This window comes from Gymnoscopelus braueri, assembly GCF_963280865.1.
Source record: "Gymnoscopelus braueri genome assembly, chromosome: 6".
NCBI classification, from domain to species: domain Eukaryota; kingdom Metazoa; phylum Chordata; class Actinopteri; order Myctophiformes; family Myctophidae; genus Gymnoscopelus; species Gymnoscopelus braueri.
Genome location: NC_137607.1, coordinates 42,255,484 through 42,277,997, shown reverse-complemented (window position 1 = coordinate 42,277,997; position 22,514 = coordinate 42,255,484). Strand labels below are relative to the sequence as shown.

The 22,514-nt window shown below is 40.6% G+C and overlaps 1 long non-coding RNA gene across 1 annotated transcript; it reads left to right on the top strand.

The window, feature by feature from the left end:
• The first annotated feature begins 9,883 nt into the window (after nucleotides 1-9,883).
• On the top strand, nucleotides 9,884-20,966 carry LOC308087446. The gene is made up of 4 exons (XR_013933335.1): nucleotides 9,884-10,007; nucleotides 13,001-13,108; nucleotides 14,677-14,818; nucleotides 19,215-20,966. It is a non-coding gene; the product is annotated as an uncharacterized lncRNA (long non-coding RNA).
• Nucleotides 20,967-22,514: the final 1,548 nt, after the last annotated feature.

Sequence of the window (22,514 nt, the reverse complement as noted above, 5' to 3'; positions counted from 1 at the left end):
AGTTCTCATGTGCCTCTTCAGACTGCCACTCTGATTAAAACTTTTGTCACAAATTGCACAACTAAAGGGTTTTTCTCCTGTATGAGTCCTCATGTGTATCTTCAGATTTGTCATCAGATTAAAACCTTTGCCACAATCTGTACAAGTAAAGGCTTTTTCCCCTGTATGGATCATTATGTGTCTGTTCAGTTTTCCAATTTCATTAAATGTTTTGCAGCAATATGCACAGCTAAAGGGTTTCTCCCCTGTATGAGTCCTCATGTGTGTTTGAAGACTTTCATTACGAGTAAAGCTTTTGTCGCAAACTGCACAACTAAAGGGTTTTTCCCCTGTATGGCTCCTCATGTGTTTTTTCAGATTACTCAAATGACCAAAGACTTTGCCACACTCTGTACAACTAAAGTTTTTCTTCACTGTGTGACTACTCATGGATGGAGTTTGTTTTGATGATTTCAGGTCCTGGGATAGATTGTTGCTCAAAGTCAATTTGTGTCCTTCCACATGTGTCTTGTGTGATTTCAGTGTGTTTAAAGCTGACTGATTTCCCCTGGTCTCCTCACACTCATCACTGTCTTCAGTGTCAGATTCAGAACCGTGTGAAGAGAGGAGCTGGTCATCACTAGTTGGTTGTGAGTCTCCACAGCTCTCTACATCAGCTTGTGTTTTCATGTGTTCAGATGAGGTACTGGCTGGAGGCTCTGTCTCTCTGTTTTCATCATCATCACTTTTCACTGCCAGTAATGTCAACATTGACCTATCAGACTCCATTGGTCTTTGAAGGAGCTCTGTCTGTTCCTCTTTAATCTGTAGAGGCCCTTGACCAGCCTGCAGCTCCTCTCATGCTGTTCAGGGTAAAACCTCTTTGCACACAAGGAGGTATAGGAAGTCTAGACAAGAAATGAAATGAGAGAAAACTTGTTTGACATTTACATTATTCAAGCTGTTTCCTGTTTTGTAACTGGAAGGACTTTCTACTGTTGGTTCCACATCCGTCCTTGTTATGGTCAACTTTTTGATTCTAGTGTGAGATGCCATACCAATGTTATTTGAAATGATACAAACAAGAAAAAATAAACAAACAAGCTAAATTATACATTTCTAAACCATAAGCTTATTCTCATTATTGAAAGGACATTTGTTATTGGCAGCAACAATTCTAATTCACCAATACACTTTGACTGAAGTGGTACTTGAACACTGTTCCACTTACTGTGAGTAAATGTTCTGTAATTTTATTCATACTAAGCTTTAGTACAACTATCACAATACATGATCAGCTCATACATGATTCACACACACAAAAAAAGTCTGGGTGTATGTAGAAGTCACAAGTATACTCTTTTTCTATTTATACTATTTACTGCATATTCTCTATATTGTCTCTGTCAGGAACCTGGTATCTCCACACTTCAACTTTATATTATTCTTTCTTTTTTTGTATGTAAATTAATCGTAATCACTCTGAATCAATCTGAATAAGTGTAGGCTAAATATGAAATTAAGGAAAACAAAATAGTATACACGTATTGACAAAATAATGACTAATGGGTCTGTCTGTCTGTCTGTCTGTCTGTCTGTCTGTCTGTCTGTCTGTCTGTCTGTCTGTCTGTCTGTCTGTCTGTCTGTCTATCTATCTTGTAATAAAGTGCAAGCATGACCTGCATTGCAGCGAAGGTCAACAACAGAATTTAGCTGTCTTCTTGTATTTTTGCTCCATCTTTCAAATTTAACTATGTGGGTTTACTACCTACAAACCTACAAGTGTTTCCAAAAGTGCAGTTCTCCCAAGTGCAGTGTTGCCAAGTCTGCTTATTATAAGTGACTTTGATTTTCTGTTGCTTGTAAATATTGGTAGTTACGGGTTGCCGTTTTTTGGGCTTGTTTGTTTCTAAAGTGTAGTTGCTTAATTGTAGCCTGGCATTGCCAGACTGATCACGTGGGATTCACTCACAAGTTCCCCCACATTATGGAGGAACTTGAGTGAATCCCTCGTGATCAGTCTGGCAATCCCAGGCTAGTTTTTTCAAACATTTTCAAATTAATCTGTATTTGGCCACGGACTCCCATCGGAAAATAATTTGTTCTTGTCTGATTTCAAATAGCTGATGTTTTAAAAATATTTAACTAATTTTGCTGGGGACGGTACCCCTGTGTGTTCTAGTCGCTATTTTGGGGCTTGTTTTCGTAGATCTGTCCCCTTGTTTTTTCTCACAAAATCTGGCAACATTGCCCAAGTGACCGTTACTGATGACGCTTTCATTGCCTTCGGGACTTAGCATCTATTGAAAACATCAAATGTCAAGCTAAGATTAGCTTCTGCAACGTCTTTATATGCCTAGAAAAATACAATATCCTACGCTACGGGACAAATAAATCACGATCGATTATAAACCCCACATCTTCTCACAGTGACTTTTAATCTAGATCTATAAAACCGTCCTCTAGTGAGTGAGAATGGGGTTTTAATAAAAAACAAACCTGTAGTGTTCAATAATGTGATCTCCTGGTATCGGGATGGTAGGACCTCCTGGTTCTTTCAAACATCACCAACACGTGTTCAACATCAGCACACAGTCCAGACGTTAAAGAACGTTCAAGATTTGGACTCGAGACGTTTCCCCCTCCCAGAAACCAGCAGTGCGACAGCAGCGTCAAGACAGCAGCCGTCAGAAACAAACAGTTCCGTTTAGTAAACTTCAAAATAAAATCTATTACACATTTTGGAAATTATGAATTTCAACATGCTATAGAAATGAAATTAAGGACATTAATGACGACTCTGACACGCACGCACACACACACACACACACACACACACACACACACACACACACACACACACACACACACACACACACACACACACACACACACACACACACACACACACACACACACACAAAGGCTAGGCCATTTTAAATCAGATGGTGGCTATTTGCAGAAGACATTATTTTTCTTCTTGTATTATAGGAACATGTTCCGGTTGCATTCTCCCCTACTTTGCCCCCTCCTTTTTTGCTCTACACCACATCTAGTCATTGAAAATAGCAGATACACATGCTCACAATGTGTCACTTTGCGGTACATTGTGAGCTTGGTAGATCTATTTTCTGCAAATGTTTGCCTATTAAGACATGCCCAAAATTGGGAAGCTAGGGTTTAGGTGCTTAAAGTTGCATCAAAAGGGTACTTTGAGGAACAAGTTCTGGTTCCTCAAAGAACTTAAGTTCTCTAGAACCATGATGAATATGATGAACCATTCACTAAATGAAATGGTTCTTTAGTAGATGATGGTTTGTTGTGGAACCATACATTTAAAGAAACATTTAGGTGCTTGGGTGGCGCAGTGACCACGGAGGTTGTGGGTTCAAATCCACGTGGTGCATCTGGATTTGTCGAGCGTCTACACGTACACAATTGGCCCGTGTTCAGGGGAGGGAAGCCAGGTGGGGAAGGTGATATCAGTCATTGCACATACTCCTACGGGCTGGGGCGGCACCTGTCAGCGGGGAGTGTTGGGCGGGAGGAAATGGGTGTACAAATACAATTATACAAGCTTAAGGAGTGAAGTAAGTTCTCAATACTAGTAACTGTAAACCAAATTGTTTCAGAGGACATAAAGACACTAATAAAAAACGTATGATTAGTATAAATAGTCATCACCTCCTAGTCATGTTCTTGTCATCTGGACATTACCAACCAAGTGTAGCCTAGCTTTTAACAATAGCTTGAACAAACACTCACACCTCCCCTCTGCAGTGCTCTAAACTGAAAGTGACTGGAGTCTGTCCCATTTCTCTCCTAAAGGCCTTAGGATTACTGTGATTACGGGTAAGCTCACATGTCATATTACACACACCATAAAGTAAGAGCTCCTGTAACTTTCATTAGACCAAAACATATTTTAAATGTTGCGATACAGTAGGACGTCACAACGATACATGTCGTCAGGTTTTAATATTGCGATATATCGCATACATACATCGGATGATATATTGTGACAACCCTATCTGAGAACCATTATTTTTCTGTGTAACAGAAGACAAGCAATAAACAGCACAAGCACAGCTAAAATAACAAAATCTGAACAATATAGGACATAATTTAACTTCACTATATTGTGGTTGTAGATAGGTACAGCATGGTGAATAAATATATTAACTGTAAGAACATACATAAAATAATAAAAATAAAGATAATTTATATTTATTTTCTTTGGACATGTTGAGATATCGTCTCAACACAGATGTCTATGAGTAAAGCTTTTGTGTTTAACTATGTTGAACTATCCCCCTGCTATGAATCAACATGTGTCTTCAGACTTCCTTTGCGATTGAATATTTTTTCACAAACTGTACAAGTAAAGGCTTTTCCCCCTGTATGTACCATCATGTGTGCGCTCAGATACCTCTTCTGACTAAAGTTTTTACCACAATCTCTACAACGACAGAGTTTATCCTTTGCATGAGTTTTCATGTGCTTCTTCAAAGAATAATTTTCTGAAAAACGTTTGCCACAAACTGTACATGTAAATCGAAGCTACCCTGAATGGCGCTTCATGTGACGCTTCATGTGTCTTTTCAGATAACCCATTTGACCAAAGACTTTCCCACACACTGTACAATTATGGTCTCCTCCCTCTGAATGTATCCTCATGTGTACCGTCAGAGTTCCGCGCTGCATAAATACCACAAAATACCACAAACTTCACAAATACAAGTCGTTTTCCCTGTAGTAATACTTCTTTCCCCTGTATGCTTCATCATGTGTGTCTTAAGATTTGCACTCTGATTAAAACTTTTGTCACAAAATGTACAACTAAATGGTTTTTCTCTTGTATGTATTCTCATGTGCTCCTTCAGATTTACATGGTAAATAAAGCCTTTTTCACACACTGAACAAATATGTTTTTTCCCCCCTGTATGAATCATCATGTGATTCCTCAAACTTCCCAAAGTGGTAAACCACACAATCTGCACAACTAAACAGTTTATCTCCAGTATGGGTTCTCTTGTGTATTGTCAAATTTTCATTACGGACAAATCTTTTGCTACAAACTGTACAACTGAAGGGTTTTCCCCCAGTATGACTCCTCATGTGTCTATTCAGATGACACATTTGACGAAAGCCTTTTTCACACGCTGTACAACTAAAGCTCCCTGTATGAGTCCCTTCCCCATTGTGTGTCTTTTGTGACTTCCTTGTATTTGAAGCTGACTGATCTTCCCTGGTCTCATCCCACTCATCATCACTGTCTTCAGTGTCAGATTCAGAACATTGTGAGACAGGAGATATGAGCTGGTGATCACTAGTTGGTTATGATGATCCACAGTCCTCTACATCAGCTTGTGTTTCTATGTGTTCAGTTGAGGTGCTGGCTAGAGGCTCTGTCTCTCTGTTTTCATCATCCTGTTGCTCTTTAGTCTGTGGTGGCTCTGGTTCCTCCTTAACCAGACTGCGGTTCCTCTTCTGCTGTTCAGGGCAAACCTCTTTACACACAGGGATGGCAAAAGATAGATAGATACAATTAGATAAGTCATTACAATGACATTTTACAAGCATTTTCTTAGCTGTGATAGTTGGAGGAATTTCTGCTGTTGGGTCCACATCTCTGATTGTTTTGTTCAACTGTTCTATTCGAGTGTGACATGCCATACCAATGTTATTCCAATTTAATATGTCATATCTTCTCTTATGTCCAAAACCTTTACTCTTCATGAAATGGAGAAAAACAACCTGTGTTACAATTTTAAGGTCGGGCGATATGGCAAAAATATCATCACACTTTTTCTTCCCCAAGCAGAATCACAATCCACGATTGAGACAACCCTGGGGTTGTCTTGTGTTGTCTAATCTTCTGATTGTGTTTGAGTGATGGGAGGAGGAATAGAAGAAAAATCACAATCCACGATTGAGACAACGCTGGGGTTGTCTTGTGTTGTCTAATCTTCTGATTGTGTTTGAGTGATGGGAGGAGGAATAGGGTCATCAAAGGAGATCTGCCACACCTGCAGTTCCCTCTATAACAGTGATTCTAAATCTGTGGGCTGGTGCCCACTGCTGGGCCTCGAGGGCCTTGCAAGTGGATCACTAAATAATTGGCAAAACACTAAGAACTTTAATATAAAAAAATGATGTAAAAACTAAATATTTTGTACATTCCCCAAGCGGTTTCCTCTGTTTTGTAGCTGTGGTAGTTGGAGGAATTTATGCTGTTGGTTCGACATCTATGCTTATTTTGGTCAACTTTTCGATTCTAGTATGAGATGCCATACCAGTGTTATTGTGGGATCGCTAAAGCGATCACACTAATTTTATTGCCACTCTTTCTATCTATACTATACTTCCCCCCATTTTTTGGCCCCTAACTAGTCCTTCATACTTTTAGCTACAAACTCCGTTCCAACTCTTCAACGTTCGGCCTACTCAGGACATGTCGGCTACCATTTGAATTTTTGAAATAATTTGTACTTTTAGAGATATTTCACTTTTTACTGCTAAAAAAATCCCATTCATTTCAATGTGGAAATTCATACTTTTAGCTAGAAACTCCGTTCCAACTCTATGACGTTCAGCCTACTTAGGACATATTGGCTACCATTTGAATTTTTGAAATAATTTGTACTTAGAGATATTTCACTTTTTACTGCTAAAACAGTGGAGCCTAGCAACTGCTTATTATACCCTAACAACACCATATTAGAGCCTAGCAACCACCTATTATACCCTAGCAACCGCCTATTAGACCCTAGCAACCACCGTTTTACCCTAGCAACCACCAGTTTCACCCTAACAACCACATATTAGACCATATAAACTGCATATTATACCCTAGCAACCCCCTATTAGACCCTAGCAACCGCTTATTAGGCCCTAGCAACCACCTGTTTTACCCTAGCAACCACCTATTAGACCCTAGAAACCGCCTATTAGACCCTAGCAACCGCCTATTAGACCCTAGCTATCACTGTTTTACCCTAAAAAACTACATTTTACACTATTCAACACTGCCAACACTATCAAAACTTTTAACACTAATACTTTAACACCTTTCACACCTTTCAAACCTTTCAAACCTTTAGAACCTTTAGAACCTTTCAAACCATGCAAACCTTTAGAACCTTTAGAACCTTTAGCACCTTTAGCACCTTTAGAACCTTTCAAACCTTTCAAACCTTTCAAACCTTTCAAACCTTTCAAACCTTAAACCTTTCAAACCCTTCAAACCCTTCAAACCCTTCAACCTTTCAAACCTTTCAAACCTATAACACTACTAACACTATCAATACTCAATACCAGCAACATTCTTAGCGATCCCACACTGTTTCTTCAGGAACAGTACTTTCTAGTTCCAATTTGATATGGCATATCGTCGCTGTCTTTTATGTCCAAAATTGTTACATTTCAGGAAATGGAAACAAACATTTGTTACAATGTAACCAATGCATTTATTATTTAGTCACAAGCTCTTAATACTTTTCGATGGTTAACCATTTATAAATTCCACAGACCAGTTATACCTATTTTGGGCATGTCCTTATGGGCGCTCATAATTTCAGAATGGGGAATTTCTAAATTCCCCCCTTAAATACTTCACACATGTACTTTTCAATACTTGAGCATTTACTCCAGTACTTTAACTCAAGTAAAAATTTGACTGAGAGACACAATGCTGAGAATTTTGTCCACCACTCTGCGAACAAATACTTACACTGCAAATGTATTTTACAACATATACGTAAGTGTGTCTGTTAACACAGATCTCTCTCTGTAGTAGTCAGTGGAAACCACCAGTTAATTAAAAAAACAAAATAACAAATAGTACATACCTATCCTGTTACTGTACAACTTTACTACAGGGTTCATCATTGCATCAAACAGTCCAGCACGTCCCTGCTCTATCTCTCACTGTTCCTCTGACAAGAAGTTATCTCTCTTGATACTGTAGACTCCTCCCTGTGGTGCTCTGTGGAAATCACCCGTAGAAAACAAAATGCACATTTAGTTTCTTTTTTGTATTCAATAAAATGTTATTAAAGTGTCAAATCACAACAAGTTGTCTCAAGACACTAAATGTAGAGCAGGGACCCGACATTGTCCCACCCTGAGCAAGCAATTTTGCGACAGTGGCAACGATTTCGTTGAGGGGCCCTTAACTGGAAGAAACGTCAGGCAGACCCAGGCTCTGGAGTGGGCGGCCATCTACCTCGACCGTGTCGGGGGGGAAAGAAGAGAGAAAGAGGGAGAGACAGAGAGGGAGATACAAGCAAATACAAGCTTCTATCTCAGCGCTTTATTTCTACGCTTTCCAAGTTATCAGTCAGCAACCTGTCAGGACAATAACTATTATCACGTGTGCGTGTGAACGCGTGTTCAGCGTTCCCCTAGCGTAGCTTCCTGGTTGCTACGTGGGGGGGAACAACAAAAGACAGGTCCGCGTCGCATCAAAGCCCCGCCTCGCCCCGAAGCCCCGTGCCTAAAAACGAGCGCTCTGTCTTCAATTTCCCTGGTTCTCCAATCTCCCTGTGACATACACACCCCATACTCATGTGCAGTTGTGTACATGTTATTTTAGGAACAGTAGCATCATGCAGGTGTGTACATGTTATTTAGAAACAGCAGCATCATAGCTAGCTCCGACGGAACCTCTCCCTCCGCTGGGTTTCCTGTTTGTAAACATGAGAGGATGATGCGCGCAGTGGCGGGATGAGCCTGTAGAGGGCGCTATTACCCGCAGCAGCTCTGGCCATTGTACATTCATAAAATTAATGGTCTTCACCGGGTTTAATGAAAGTAGATTAAATGATGCAGTTTGTAATATCTTCTTTACTCAATAAAAATGATTTGTCGGAAGTTGGATCTGTTTGTATATAATAGCAGCATTATGCCTATTATGCCTATAATAGCAGCATTATGCCTATCTAAATCCCGAAAATAACAACAGAATGAATGGCGCTTCCGGTTCGTTCTCCCCCGCGCATGCGCAGCTTGCGCGCTCTGCTCTGTGATGACGTCGCGCGGAAACCCATCTATAGCTCCGAGATGAGGTTCCTCGTTTGTCGGTGCCGTTTTAGCAGGACATTGTCGCACATTTTCCACTTTACATGTTTCTTACCCCTTTCTGCACATCGTATCGAAAAAGTGCACCACCAGGGGGTGTATTATTATTTTATTTTTTTGGGGACATTTTTATCCCACGATTTTGGAACCCCAAAATAAGCGAGCCCTCGCTAGAGCCCCGTGCGCGGATAGGGGGCCGGGCGCCCGGACCTCTAGTAGCCTACAACAGAGCAGCTGTAACATATAAACAACGTTGAATCACATCTCTGAATAGATACCACCGGGACCCCATATGCTATTAGTCAGTCCTTGGTGATTATTAGGGCTACTCCTGCTGTGTGTGTGTGTGTGTGTGTGTGTGTGTGTGTGTGTGTGTGTGTGTGTGTGTGTGTGTGTGTGTGTGTGTGTGTGTGTGTGTGTGTGTGGGGGGGTGGGGGTGGGTGCGTGCGTGCGTGTGTGTGTGTGTGTGTGTGTGTGTGTGTGTGTGTGTGTGTGTGTGTGTGTGTGTGTGTGTGTGTGTGTGTGTGTGTGTGTGTGTGTGGATAGATGGATGGATGGAGTTCAATTCAATCTTTATTTCAGATCTAGGGAGATCAATTTAACAACACTACAACACAATAAAATAAACAGAAAGCAAATTAAAATGATAAAATGTAGTAATTATTTTGTCAATACATGTTCTTACTCTTCTATTTTCTAGGCTTGTTGAAAATGTGAAATTGTTAAATGAAAATATCGTCACAATCTCTTTTATTTTGAAGTTTACTAGCGGAACTCCTGGAAGTGTTGCTGACTGCGTGTCTCGTCTCGAGCTCGACGCTTGGCTTCAGCTGTCGCACTGGATGTTGAACAAAGAACGAGGAGGACTTTTCTCCTTCAGCACAGAGGCTGCTAATACCATCCTGACCTGAATCGAGGAGATCACATTACATGATTGAACACAACAGGTTTGTTTTATGAAATCTTACTTAGTTGATTTAAAAGTCACCGTGAGAAGACGTGGAGGTTTAGCCGATCGTGATTTATTTGTGCAGGCCTGTGCTAAATACGTTGCAGACGCCAGACGCTAATGTTAGCTTGGCGTTTGATGTTTTCATACAAGCTTTTAAAAAGCTGGCTGTACCGTGTCTGGCGAAGAGGAGCGCCTTTTGTTCACTCAATGTCCCTCGTGCGTGTGTGCAAATTATATAACCACAAATGAAATGCACGACTTTTAAAATCACTTGACAACAGGTAGGCGCAACTTAACCCCCATCGGTCGGTCAGTGGGGGGACCACGCGTTGATGACTGTGGGTTGGCCCAAATTGGGACACAAGTGTATATGGTTCTCAAACTTTTTAATTTCAAGAACCCACAATTTCGTATACATTAGGCCATGGACCCCAGTGTTGTGTTCTAGTTTTTTTTTGAAGGTATACTATGATTATTCCCTGCCTCCCACACGCACGGCATGCGCGCGTCTATAATTAATTAAATGTAAAAAATGTGTGGCCCACAAAAATATTGAATGTGAAAAAATTTCGCGCGCTTCGCACACGTGTGTGGCCCACACGCAATATGCTTTGTACTGATTTTTCTTTTGTACAGATTTTTCTTACTGATGTCTGATCACCTGAGCTCAACCACTTCCAAGCTTAGATGCATTTTCAATGCAACGCAACGATTATTACCATGTAAGAGCGCAAGGATTTCTATAAATAGATGCATAGAGAGAGAGTCGATGGTCAGATCTATTTATCCATCAGACTCTCGCGCCGCAGATACTCTTAGTTATAATGTGATCAAGTGGTCAAACGGTAGACTATCTCCTCTACGTCCACTCCACATGGACTGACTGGCAGTGAAGTAGCCTGGTGAAGTTCCCCAGGTTAGGTACAGTGTTGCCATGTCCACTTTAAGCGACTTTGGGCTTGTTTTTCTGTAAAGTTGGTGTATTGGTGGTTGCGCGGTGCGAGTTTTTTTTTAGGGCTTGTTTCTTAAAGATTAGTTGCTTATTCGGGCTTGTTTCCTATGTTGTTTTAAACCAGTGTTTCTCAAACAAGTCAAAGACCCCCAAATTAATATGTGTCTGTCTGCATGGACCTCCATCTGAAAATAATGTTATGCCAGGGACCCCATACAAGATTTGTGTGTGTTGTTAAAATGTTTCAAAAATATTCCAAATGTTTTACATTTTTCTTTAAAAGAAAATAGCAGATCTACAAGCTCACAAAGCGTTGCATCGTGTAGATAGGCTAGGCGTAGATAGGCTATTTTCAAATAGCCAATGTATTATGTTTAAAGGGCAAAGGGCTCGCTTCTTTTGGGCTTGTTTTCATAGACCTGTTTGCTTGTTTCTCTCACAATATCTGGCAACACTGGTTAAGGCACCGACCAAGTCGTTGCTTCCTCTACAAGGCATTGTTAATGTGTGAATTCCGTCGCAGCCATTACTTATCACCTCAAGGACAATAGCTTCACACATGATAAGCCATCAACTCAGAGTTAGCCCACACATTCTTGCTGCCCCCCAGCCTTGGGCAGTTAGCGTATCAGAGCGTATCAGCGTCTCAGACACGCTGTTTTGAACAGTTTTTGAAGGTGTACGGTGGCGACGAAAAAAAATCTCAAGGTGTACGACGTACACAGCATCTGACGGTAGAACCCACCACTGATGGACCCCCATAACACAGAGAGTTACTCTGAGAGGTTTCATATTCGTACACTCAGAGTTACAGATCAGGCAGGGCTAAGGGTCCATTCAGTGGTGTGTTCTAGATTTTTTTGGAGGGTATACTATAACTATTCCCTCCCTAAGTTCCTTCCACACGCACGGCACGCACGCGCGTAAATAATAATTCATGCAACAACAAAAAAATGCGCTTCTGCCCCGCACAGACTCGGCCAGGCCCAGTTTCACAGCAACACTGAGTACAATTACAATATGCTTTGTACTGATTTTCTACTGTTTCTAATGTTAATCACCCTGTAACTCAACCACTTCGGAGCTGCTTTTAGCCTTAGATGCATTTTCAATGCAAAGCATGGATTAATACCATGGAAGAGTGCAAGGATTGTTATAAATAAATGCTGATTAGGCTTATCAGATATAATAGCAGTGTTAACAGCGAGCATTCCTATATCTATTACAGAATATTTTAAACTTGGCATTGAAGACACAAACTGTATTGAAGATTCAAGAGTTTGCTGTGCTATGACCGCAATTTTTAATACTAATGGAAAGTACTCAATTCAGTGACCTACGTTCAATGAAGTGAATGGCAGGTCATTGAGTTAAAGTGTGAATTCCTTCGCCAGTAGCCATTAATTATCACCTCAAGAACAATAGTCACACACACATGATAAGCCTTCACCTCCAGTCAGACTACTAGTCCAGCCCAGACCTCCTGCGTGCAGCGTATCAGATGCGTATCAACGTATCCGATACGACGTCTCGAACGTTTTTGGATGTATATGATGGCACCGGGAAAAAAAATCTACAGGCCACACTGCGTATACAGCGTACCACGGTAGAACACACCACTGGGTCCATTTGGTTCCTAATTATCTATCAATTAGCTGGAGACCGCCTGGAAACCCCTCTAGGATCCCTGGGGGTCCCTGCCCTGACCCCACTTAGAGAACCACTGGACTAATGAATGGTGCCTCATTGGCCACTGGGCCACACATCAACACCGGCAACTCTCCATATCGAGTACCATAACTTACCATAACTGCACTGCACGACATATATGCCTGAGTCGTATATAAGTAGGCTACCTGAGCTTAAAACTTTTTGTTCTGGTTTTATAAGCATTAATATTGCTAATTGCTATCTATGTAAGATAAGGTGTTTTGGTATGAAAACCCACATTGTCAACGTAACAAAGTATATCTCATAATATAAGTACATGTCTGACATGTGTAACAAACCAGACACATTGCATTGTGCTTCTACAGTAAGATCCTTATCTGACTACTAGTGGAGGACTTACACCATCAGCTGATGTGGGGTCGTAGCATCTTCCCTCATACGCAGGAATAGTTGTGGACAAAAACACGTTGAAGGTGAGGTCTTTTCTAGAACCTTGACAACTCGATGAACCATTTTTCCATGTTCAACTTCCTGATTTCGCCCTCACACACAGTCCCAATTCCGGCGTCGATAAGCGGCTGTGGCCGAAAAGCTTTTGTAGTATTTGTGTTGTGTAGCGGCCGTTGATGGTGGCGAGGGCTTATCTCTCTCCCGACTGAACCAGCTCAGTCGTTGTCGACGTTGAGCAGAGAGGGGGGGTGGAGCTTTCTAGTTTGCAGTTTAACCTTGTTGGGCCCAAGCACTGAACACTCACAAATGAAAGCTTATAAATGGGTACTCTCGCATGTTTGGATGAAATTGGCAACCCACCTGAAAATGTATTTTCTGTTTACTAAAGAGCTGGAGAGACCCCTGTTACTGAACAAATCTCTATAACAATGATTACTATCAAAATATATAGCTCCATTTGGAACCTCTCCCTCCGCTGTATAGCTCCGAGATGAGGTCTCACATTACTAGGTGCCTGTCTAATATTTTCGGCGAATATTTTCCACTATGCATGATTCTTACCATTTTCCGCACATCGTATCTAAAAAGTAAAGGTCGTCCCCCCTGCTCTCAGCAAGAAAATCTAACCGACGGGTTGAAACAAGCATTTAAATCGCTTTTTTAGTCAGCCTGTGGCATGTTCTCCCAATGCAATCTTACAGGAGCAGTACTGCGCATGCGGACGGGGGTTGACTGGCCACAGGCTGACTAAATAAGTGATTTAAACGCTTGTTTCAACCCGTCGCTTAGATTTTCTCGCCGGCTAAAAATTTAAACATCTGAGAGCAGGGGGGTCGACCTTTACTTTTTGGATATGATGTGCGGAAAAGGGTAAGAATCATGCATAGTGGAAAATATTCGCCGGTGTCGCCCCCTACAGGCACCTAGTAATGTGTAACCTCATCTCAGAGCTTTATAGCGGAGGGGCAAGGTTCCGATTGGAGCTACAAAATAATGAGCTTTAAAGGTAGGGTAAGTGATATTGTTTGGTTAAAGGAGAAATCCGGACATTTTAAGTGTTATCTTTGATGTGTCGATACTCACTCACCGAGGTATGAAGTGGCGTTGAGTTTTTCCAGCGATCCCCCTGTCTGTGAGTCTGGTCGACCCCCACCATTGGAATAGTGGGAGGAGCGTGGCTCAGTGAAAATCGCCTAATTCCACAGCTCCAAACTTCTTTTTTTTCCCACAAATCCTCCTCATGGTGTCTCCTGATACTTTCACATGCACTGTTTATCACTCACGAGCTGGCGTTCATGGTCAGCGACGTGAATGTTTTCCTCTCGCGTCCCGAGGAGCGCAGTGAGCCGAGGACGGTAAATCTCGCGAGACGCGAGATTTCACGAGAGAGGAAAACATTCACGAGGAGGATTTGTGGAAAAAAAAAGAAGTTTGGAGCTGTGGAATTAGCCGATTTTCACTGAGCCACGCGCCTCCCACTATTCCAATGGTGGGGGTCGACCAGACTCACAGACAGGGGGATCGCTGGAAAAACTCTTCTCTGTGGTATGTAAGGTTGATTAATGATAACTTAATGTTTTTTTTCTTCTAGGGATTTCCACAGACCACCACAGGGAGAGGTCTCTACAGTATCAAGAGAGAGAAATTCTCGTCAGAGGAAGAGTGAGAGAAGGAGCAGGGACGTGGACTGTTTGATGCAATGATGAACCCTGTAGTAAAGTTGTACAGGATAGGTATGTACAGTTTTGTTTAGTTTTTTAATCTGTTTGTTTCCACTTACTACTGCAGAGAGTGATCTGTGTTAACAGACACTCTCATATGGTCATTGATTTGATCAAATACACTTGCAGTATAATTATTTGTTGGCAGAGTGGTGGACAAAGTAATCAACCCCGATACTTGAGTCTTTGACTTTATTTGTTTATTTGAGAGGGTCAGTATGTGTTAATGAACTAGGCATTCAATTAAAGTACAGTTATGAAAGCAGTGTAAATATAAAGGAATATAAAGTCCTAATTTTCATCTGTAGTATCTGACATTTAACAATAAAAACAAGATATCACAGAACTTAAAGCAAAAACTAAGTAAAAACAAGCTCACAAGTATCGTGATGCGACGAGTTGTGAGTTTGTGGTTTGGCTATTTTCTCTATTTTTGAAATAGAACTGAAGTAGTTAATTCACTAATCATTTTATCGCTTTGGCTGCCTTACAGCTTTAATTTATGGAAAAAGTATTAAATCGATGGCCTTTCGGTAAAGTTTATCCTTCGGTTTATTTATCCTTGGTTGTAGCATTGTACGTGTCTTCCAGTTTTGGCTACCCCTCTTGTGTACCTGCTATGGTTGGTTGGCCTTGTCCTGGGTGAGAAGGCTGTGGCTTTGATGTAGGGCTGCAACTATCGATTATTTCAAATAGTATGATTAACCACTTAAGACTTATTTGATACTTGTCTAGAGTTCGAACACCTACGCTGCACCGCCTATCTGACCGATGTGCTTATACAGTACATGGGCGTATCAGAGGCACCCTGGAGACACATGTGCAAATCAGTGTTGTTCATCATCATAAGCTGCTTTTGTTGGATGAATCAAAAACAACACATTTAACTGTCTGTCCCCTTTGTGCCCATAAACGGAGATCTCTGTATCTGTCTGTCTACCTGTGTCCCTTTTATGCCCATATATGGAAATCTTTGATGTCATCAGTATATGCCCATATATGGGAATGCCCAAATGTGGGTATAACAGTTGCATCAACAGTTCTGGACAACTGGATATCCATATATGCCTACATGTATATATGGACATATTGGTTGCACCGCCTATCCGAACGACGTGACGGCTCAGTCATAGTGACAATGAAATCGATTAGTTTGATGGCTTCACTTTTGCAGTAGCTAATCATTAGCTGCTAGTGGGTGAACTTTGACTTGTGAATGGAGGTTTGACTTTCTTGAGGCACAGTGTCATCCATGTTGACTGTATGTTTCCGTTTCATCATCAGGACTAATCTAAAAATACACTGTCGTATGACGGTGTCTCGTGACTCGCTCTCTTAAGAGTCTGCAAGGACTTTCATGAACGGACCTGTTAGACAAAGTATTTTAAGATGGCTGATCTAAAAGCTCACATCATAGCCATTTTTGGGAACAACATCCTCCATACACTTAGTATTGAAGTGCAAATAAAGTGCTGATCATGTATTGTGATAGTTGTACAAAATCTAAGAAGGAATCAATGCATAATTTTATGTATTGTAATACATACGGTACTTCTATACAACTACAAATACAGTAACTTGGACAGTGTTCATTAAGTACCACCACATTCAAAGTGTACTTGTGCAATACAATATATCGAAACCTTGTATCTCCATATAATTTTTTTCCCATGAATTCCACGCTTTATACTTTGTTGTATGACAGTGTCATGCAAAAGTACCACAAAAAATAGATCTATTTTTGACCACTTTCTTTTGATATTCAGAAAATGTTTGAAGATTTTCACCTATAATGACATGCGCAAAAAAAAGTGGTTAAAGAGTCAGCACCAGCAAATTAACTTGTGAAAGTGATGACACTGATCTCTCAAGTACCCCCTAAACATAAATAACATTGACTGGTTCTGGACATCCAACACACTGGACATCACTTGGTTGGATGCTGGTTCCAGACCAGCAGTGTTTAAGTTGTTCAGTTAGTTTTCCTTACTGCAAAGCCGGGTAATTCGAGAGTATTTGCTAATAGTATGCCGACCGTCCGATCCGAGTTTAATAGGCTACAGTTGTGTGGAGCGAACTTAATTTAACCTATAAACTTGACGTGATGACGCCTTTGCTTTACAAAGATACCCCTTGCAGTCGCAACAGATGCAGTGTCAGCACTATTATCCACTATTATTCAACATTTGCCATGATTGATCGGCAATTAAACAAGTATACATGTATATTTCAAGACCTCATGTCTTGTTATTTTGCGTGGCATCCTGATCCATGGCAGTGTGGTTTGAACGGAGCCTCATTTAGACTCCATGCATGATGGTGCTCTGTTCTGCCTCGCTTAAAGAAGCAGCTACAAGCTAACGCCTTGCATAGAATGTTGCCTGATAATGCTTCGTCGTACCACGGTGTAGTGCGGCTAAGCTCACAACACGACACATCCATGCCGCGTTGTGATCTTGTTTAATGCCTATGTTTGCCGCGCAACGATGTATAAACCGTGCTTCTTCGTGTGGCGAAAATATAGAAGATTTCATCGGGAGTAATAGGGTGGGCAATACTGATAATATTCATTACAACAGAATAATGGATAAATGTGCACAAGACTTATCACATGTCTGATTTATAATAATGGGCCTACAAAGACAAGGAAAATGACACCAAGCCCACCCTACCTTAGAATAAATGTGTTGGTCACTTTATACAAAATGATTCAAGAATACTATATTTACATTTGAATTAATATTATTTTCCACCATTCAAAAGTAATAATTAGACAGAGATTTAACCATCCCCTGATTGAACACTATGATGAGTATGATGAGTTAATATGTAGGGTAGGCTATAACCACACAACCAGGGACTTCTCCTCTTAGAAGGAGATAGACAACCAACCTGGGAGATCTTTTTATAGAGCAAAAAAGACGTGTATTTGTCCTAGGTAGGTTTCCATCTGGAGAAAGATGCTCATGGATGTAATTTCATGGATGTGATTTTCTTTGGTTACAATAAGTGTTAAATAGCTCTATATTCTGATAGTATTCATTACTATAGAGTGTTTGTTCTCTAACATTAGTCTCCATGTCTTTCCAGCTCTTTATTAAACAGAAAATGCATTTTCAGGTAGGGATAACATTTTTATCCAAATAGGATAGAGAACTCAGACAGATTAAACAAGTGGAATTGAAAGCGATGACACAAATAAATGAGCAGACACATTTGGAACTTGGAACACTATTGAAGCTGATAAATGGGTCCTCTCTCCTGATTGGTTGAAATTTTGCAACCTACCTGAAAAAAGTGTGACATGTGCGTTGCGCGCACCCCAGTGATTATTGTCTACGGAAGCAGTATAGAGAATGGCAGCGCATCAAATAACAGCTGGAGACCTGGTCTCAAAAAGTAATGTGACACCTCCAATATGGGAACACTTTGAATTTCTACAAAGGTTGGGTGATATGCCAAAATATTCCTATCGCCCGCCGTCAGCCCAAAAATCTAAAATGAAATAATGTGAGAACAGCACCGCTCCCCAGCATAGAGCTCCCAGCTGGAGTTATACTTCGGTGCGCCGGTGACACGTTGTAAGCTTGTAGGTCTATTATTTTCGGTGCACAGCCCCGTTCCACGACAAAGTATACATTCGGCTGTAACACGTTTAGTGCCAGTGTCGGGTTACGTGTTCATAAAATGAACAGAGACGAGTCTTTCTGCTTCCATGCACTTGTCTCACTGACAAACGTGTTTATACAACGAAGAATTGTAAAACATATCCACTCCATAGGATATTCTTTTCAGGACCAAGCTAGATCACAATTTAGGAGATGAATTGAAGTTGAAGGAGAGTAGCCTAACGCGGTTTACACCATTCACTGCAACGATGTGTCAAAACACAAACACCCAAGTTTACTTTTTTACAGATGGCTTTTTAATGGACAAAATAATAAGTCCTGCTGTGCGGGATAAATTAATCGCCCACCCGGTCCAGTCCTCACATTTCAAATCGTATTGATAGACTTGTGACATAAACAACTGACCCAAGTTTTAATAGCCACACTTGACATCAATCAGTTAAGATAGAATTAAATGCGGGGACATAGTATGCCCCAGTCAATAAAGGGCCGTTGTTTATGTTGTGTTCATTTTAGACTCGAGTGTGTATTGGGGAAAGGAGCCATCTGCTGGCGAAAGACTGTAATAGCAGTCTCTGATTGTATTCGTTTAACAGCTGTCATCTCAGACCATTTAATGCGGCCGCTGGCTACATTAAAATCAATTAGATGGTTAAACAGAGTACCCCGTTTTTGGGGGGTCATAAACTGTGGTTTCCATTTTTTGAAACCGCCCTACCTTACCTGGAATGTCATTGTAATGATTTCTCTCATTTTATCTTTTGCCTCTGTGTGTAAAGAGATTTCCCCTGAACAGCAGGAGAGGAGCCGCAGTCTGGTCAAGGAGAAACCAGATGATCCACTTCAAAGGTCAACGGAGGCAGTGAAAAGTGAAGATGATGATGAATCTGACACTGAAGACAGTGCTGAGTGGGATGAGACTAGGGATGAGACCAGGGAAAATCAGTCGGCTTTAAATGGAAGGAAGTCACACAAGACACAAAATGCGTTAGGGACTCATACAGGGAGATTTAGTTGTGCAGAGTGTGGTAAAGGCTTTCATTGGATGTCTGATCTGAAAATACACATGAGGTGTCATACAGGGGAAAAGCCCTTTAGTTGTACAGTTTGTAGCAAAAGCTTTGCTCGCAATGCACATTTGACAAAGCACAAGAGAACCCATACTGGGGAAAAACCATTTAGTTGTGCAGGTTGTGACAAAAGGTTTACTACTTCGGGAAGTTTGAGGAATCACATGATGATTCATACAGGGGAAAAACCCCATATTTGTACATTTTGTGACAAAAGATTTATTCAGCATGGAGATCTGAAGAAGCACCTGAGGAGAGAGAAACATACAGGAGTGAAACCCTTTATTTGTAGTGTTTGTGACAAAAGCTTTCAATTAAAAAGTCATATGAAGATACACATGAGGACTCATACAGGAGAAAAACCCTTTAGTTGCACATTGTGTGATGTTAGTTTTAATAACAGTGGAAGTCTTAAGACACACATGATGAAGCATACAGGGGAAAGTAGTATGACTACAGGGAAAACGACCTGTATATGTGAAGTTTGTGGCAAAATATGTATGCAACGTGGAACTCTGACGGTACACATGAGGCTACATTCAGAGGGAGGAATCTATAATTGCACGGAGTGTGGAAAAGTCTTTAGGCTAATGGGTTATCTGAAAAGACACATGAAGATTCACACAAAGCGTCCGCGTTCATTTACTTGTACAGTTTGTGGCAAAAACTTTACAGAAAAGTTTAATTTGAAGGTGCACATGAAAAGACACATGAAGCATCATTCAGGGGATTGTCCGCGTCCTCCCCCTCACTTTGGTTGTGCAGTTTGTGGAAAATGGTTTTCAGAAAAGTCTAATTTGAAGATACACATGAAGATTCATATAAAGGATGAACTCTGTAGTTGTACAGTTTGTGGTAAAAACTTTAGTCAGACGAGGTATCTGAACGCACACATGATGGTTCATACAGGGGGACAATCACAATCCTTTACTTGTACAGTTTGTGAAAAAAGCTTCAATCGCAAAGGAAGTCTGAAGACACACATGCTGATTCATAACGGGAATAGTTCAACATAATTAAACAATTAATGAGAGCTTTTCTCAGACATCTGAGTTGACAGGATATCTCAACATGACTAAATTAAATCAATATAATTTCTGTTTACTTTCCATTTAATTCATTTTTGTTTTTATAGTACAATATATTTAATTGCTTGATCACACATTCTCCATGCTGTACCTAATTGCAGTTGAAACGGTGTCCATATTGATCTGACATTATGGTTTTAGCTGGATTTGCTGTGATGTTTTGTATAGTACATCATTTGATTTTATTACATTGAATGTGTATTGCTTTTATTGTATTTCATTCCAGTGAAGCTCCCTCTGCCCCCCCCACCCCCTTTATGTGATGCTCGCACACACACACACACACACACACACACACACACAAGCTCTTACTTATTGTCCTTGTATTGTATTATCCTTTTGACAGTGGTGTGCTGCTGCATGTTTTTGTTAAGTTTCGTATCCCATATGTCAATAAAGATGGCAATCAAATGTATTTAAATGCTTGTTCTGTTTTTTGCTTTTCATTTGTTAATAATAATGTTTTTTTTAATAATGTTTATTGAATAATAATTGTTCTTTAAATGGCTATATGGTTCCACAAAGAAACATAACCCACTAAAGAACCATTTTATTTAGTAAATGGTGCCATGTTTCTCATATGGTTCTAGAGAACTCAAGTTCTTTGAGGAAATGGTTCCTTTAAAGAACCATTTTAGGTAGCTTTAAAGTCGCAGTGAAATGACATTTTCGATCATTTTATTTTGAATGGCCTCGCAACCAAAGAGAAGGTCCCATCCCTTCAGGCGATGGGATTGTGGAATCTCACTCACTGCAGCTGTGTGGAGCAGAGGGCTAGCAGTGTTGCCATGTCTGCTTACTCGTCTAAGCGACTTCCCACTGAGCATTTTTCGGGCTATTAGACGTCTAAAATACGTCTAAGGGCTAGGCTAAAACCGGGTTATAATTGGTCTAACAGTGAAAGTTGTTCAGACGTCTAGGCTTAGCCTAGACGTTGATTAGCAGTTTTTTAAGCGTCTATTTATAGACCGTCTATATTATAGCCGTTGAAATGACGTCTATAATATAGACGTCTATAACTGCTAATCAACGTCTAGGCTAAGCCTAGACTTCTAAAAATCTTTCACTGTTAGACCAATTATAACCCGGTTTTAGGCGGAGGTCTAATAGCCGACTATGGCTCACTGGGTTGTAAATATTGGTAGTTAGGGCTTGTTTCTAAAGTAGTTGCTTATTTGGGCTTGCTTGCTAATGTTTAAACTGATGTTTCTCAAACTTTTTCATGACAAGAACCCCCAAATTAATGTTACAGTCCGCAGACCCCCATCTGAAAATGTTTCGTGCCAGGGACCTCCCATGCAAGATTTGTGTAGTTAAAATGTTTTAAAAATATTCCAAATTATTAAACTTTAAAAAAGCTTTCAGATCTGCTCCTTTCAAATAGCCAATGTACTGTATTTTAGGTATAAAAGTGGTTAAACTGTCGCTTTTTTTAGGCTTGTGTTCATAGACGTTGAGTCATTGTCAAATGATTTTAAAACCAGTATTGCATTTGTGGTGGTAAAACGTTGCAGGACGTCGAGGATAACGTATCCTTTAGCACAGGCCTACACAAACAAACCACGATCGATGAACCTCCACATCTTCTCAATCACGGTGACTTTTTAATCAACTGATCTAAGTAAGAATGTGTTTTAATAAAACAAACCTGTAGTGTTCAATATGGCATCAGGATGGCCTTCAGCTTCAGGAGGTATAGTCTCGACGAGACATTCTCACAAATAATAATTATTATTTACCGAGACTACAGCAGCGTCAAGACAGCCGCAAATAGGCAGCAACACTTCGTTTCACACACACACTTCCCCAAGGCAAAAAAAAGGCAGGAATTAAAATAGCCTAAAACAGAGCAGCTGTAACATTAATAAACAACGTTGGATCACATCTGAATAGACTTACCACCCGGGACCAGTGTTGTATT